Source organism: Nylanderia fulva, unplaced genomic scaffold (assembly GCF_048542155.1).
Source record: "Nylanderia fulva isolate GAGA-0341 unplaced genomic scaffold, ASM4854215v1 Scaffold528, whole genome shotgun sequence".
In the NCBI taxonomy this organism is placed as follows: Eukaryota; Metazoa; Arthropoda; class Insecta; order Hymenoptera; family Formicidae; genus Nylanderia; species Nylanderia fulva.
Window position 1 is genome coordinate 20,408 of NW_028190619.1, and position 3,924 is coordinate 24,331.

Sequence of the window (3,924 nt, forward strand, 5' to 3'; positions counted from 1 at the left end):
GTGCACACGGGAGAATGCACGCGTGCCCGAACAGCTTATGGGCGACCTGCCGGATTTCCGCGTGAACCCGACTTCACGCGCCTTTAATCATACCGGCGTCGATTACGCGGGTCCGTTACTAGTGCGTACGACTAAAGGTCGTGGTCATAAAGCCCAGAAGATTTGCCAATATTTTGTGGAAGTATGAACTTATTACATTCATAATTAATTACTGTATTTTAATCAAATATTTTATATTTCTTATTCAATTCGGTTAAAATCGTAGATATTTTGTAGATATGAACTGGTAATTATCTATAGTTGCTGTGGTCGATAGCAGTAGGCGCGACGGCGTCGCTCTAATTCAAATTATTGTTGATCGACTGGTGGCTTGTACAGCCTCGTGAAGGCTCGCTCCGAGAGGAAAGTGATTACAGCAACGAACATATGTTTACTTGTATTTGCAGCTGATCGATAGCACGGTTCGCAGAGATCTGATTCTCGGTTTTCGGGAGCGTTCCGAGTTTTCGTCACGGAATCCTCTCTTTCTCGGGATCGGATGTTTGTTTCGGCGAATCGGAGCGACGAAAGAATAGGAGTAAATAAAATGTACACGTGACAGCGTGACTCTTATCACATGGGATGGTGAACAAGGTCGATAATGTTGTCGTGTGTCGGTTCGAACGATCGAACCTTTCCGTTGATATACGAGCGATTAATATAAGAGTCTATTGATTATACAAATTTATGACATGCGTCAACAGTTTCTGTATTCGAAAGTCCGGAGGAGATTAAAAAAAGAAACATTTTTCAATATTTCTGTGTATGTAGATGTGGTTGACTATGCATTGCCATATCTGTAAGATTTATGATTAAAATATATACTTCACTGTAAATGTTTTCATAGGCTACGTTTTGATATTTACTGCCAGTATTATAAATCTGTAGTACATAATATAAAATATAGATTTTCAACTAGCAGAATGAATATCAAAAAGCAGCCTTAGCCTTAGCTGTTAATTTTAAATATACATGCTTTTATTTTAGATGGAAGCATACTTCTTGGAGATGCTGCATATCCATGCCTTCTCCAATTAATTACTCCATATCGGGATAATGGACATTTGACACAGGCCCAAAGAAATTTTAATCGTATACACAGTCAATGCAGAATTTCAGTTGAGCATGGATTTGGAATACTGAAACAACGTTTCAGACAGTTATATTTCCTCAAGTTGAGGAATATGCAATTTATCGTCAAATTCATCTTCGCTTGCTGCGTTCTTCACAATTTGGCTGACTTGGATGATTTGCAACACATGGAAGAACCTGAAGTCGACAACCATGCTGATATAAATGCGCAGGTATTGTTACATAATGTCCCAGCAGCAGATAGAAATGAAGATCCGGATGATGATCGACATGGTCGCGATCTCAGAGACGAATTATGTAGACAACTGTTTCAACGATGATTTGAATAAGAGTATCCAAATAAATTTGTTTAAATATTATGTTCTAATATTAATATTTAAATATTATGTTTATTATTTTTTTAAATATCGATATCGTGTCGTTGTCAACGTCGACATATCACATACTGCATTGTATCAATCTGTGTCGTTCAATTAAAAATATGTATGATATGTATTTAATGTACAAAACTATCAAAGTGCTTTCAAATATTTATGTTTTTTTAGTTATAAAAATTAGGAAACAATGTACAATTATAGTTTCAAGATTATAACGATTATAACCATAACGATTACACAAATATATTTCATTTATTAATAATTATGAATATTACGATTATATATCTTCTATTCAGCTCATTTTAATTAAAAATTATTAAAGTTTGATATTAAATTTTATAAAATAAATTCTTATGTAATATGTAAGACAACAAATAAAACAATTTTGTTAAAAATTTATCCATACATCAGTCTTTTATTGTCATATACGCCTATTTTTCATACAAATAGAGAAATATAACTGCATAATGCAAATATATATTTTATTATGATTTTTTATCGATAATTAACAAAAAAATGTAAATTGAACAAGAAATGACAGTTTTGATTTTCAATCACGTTTTGTACGCTTGACTGCAAGTAAATAATGCTGCTTTATTATGTAAAAAAAAACTCGATAAGTAAATGCAGCTTTTCCCAATTAAAAAAACTCAATAAATAAATGCAGCTTTTTTCAACTAAAAGAACTCAATAAGTAAATGTAGCTTTCCTCTCTTGCAGAGCTTGATACAGCTTTGTCACGCTGTTTATCAAAATAACAGAAAATAAATAAATAAAAAACTAAAATAAACTTTAATAAAATAAAAGTTATTTCAACTTGAAATAAAAATTTTAAATAAAATTAACAAAATTATATAAATTTTAAATACATATAACTTCATTTACGTAAAATGTTCATAAAGTTTGTAACTTTGGTTATAAAGTAAAAAATGAAGTGATTGAAAATGTGTACATTTATTAGCTTTTTTTTACCTTTGAATCCTGTAGAGTTACACATTTTTCCCAATGATGAAAGATCTAATTATTAGATCTAATTAAGATATAATTATTGTAAAAACCAACACACTTGTCTTTTAACAAAATTAAAATTAAACTTAATAAACTGTTCATAAATTTTATAAATTTGTAATAATATCTTATTAACATTTTTTAAAAGACAATGTGTCTATTTTTATAATTACTATATCTGACAGATCTTGTCAGGAAAAATGTGTAACTTCGCAGAATTTATATGTAGAAAAGATTAATAAATGTGTTTTACTACATTTTCTCCTTTAAGTAGGCAAAGGAACAAACTTTATGAATGTCTTATGTATACATATAATTTAGTAAACCTTCAGTCTTATTATATCTTATTAATCTTCTTCGTCTGATAATTCTTGTGTTGAGTATTTTTTACTTTCTATTCTCTCTAGTATCTTAAGTTGCCTTTGTAAGATACTATTTCGTTCTTTTTGCAATTGTAATTGTTCTATTTGTAATTCATTACATTTTGAGCTCCGTCAGATATTTTGTACGTGTTTCTTGTTTGGCATCACTTTCTCTTTGTAGCACAGCACAGATGGATTCCTTAAGTGATTGTAGAGTATGCGCCAATTTGCCATCTCGTACTTTTGCTTTTGTATTTATTAAAGATGAGCAACTGCTATCCGTCATGGACGATTTGCTGCTACCTATTACTGATTGAGATTGACTGTTAACTGCAGATGGTGTCGATGGTGGCGAGTCTAGTGCAATAGAAGATTGTTCTTCATTTACATTCCTATAATAGAAAACATTTTAAATTATATCTAAAAATATATCTAGAAATGAATTAAAAAACATTTTAAGGAGATGATTACTCACTGAGACAAATGTTGACTGACCACTTTTTGCAAAATGTCTTCTTGAGAAACCATTCCATTGCGGCCAGCTACAAAAGATGGCACTCCACTGTGACTTTTTCCAAATAAGTTTATCATTTCACTGTAAAGATACATATGTATTCTATTACTTACTTGTTAAATACTAAATATAATACTAACTACTTAATAAAAACAGAATATTGTAAGAATGACAAAATAAAAATATGAAACAAATCGACTGAACTATTAATTATAATGTTTAATTCAAAAATATCATATATATAATTATATACAGAAAACACAAGATAGAACTTACTCTTTAAATGGAAGAGGTTTAGTGCCTTTTCCAGAACTATTTTTTCCCATGGTCTGTTTTATATGTTTATCCCATTTCTTCTTCAACAATTTAAATTTATTTTTTATGTGATTTTTAGTAGCATTCACATAACCTCTTTCTTGGAAGGATTCTGCTATCGCTTGAAACATAGCCTCTTTACTTTGATATTTTCTTTTCTGGAATTTTTTTTCATGCTGTTCATACTCTGTGAAAAACAACATTATGGTTTTATAGT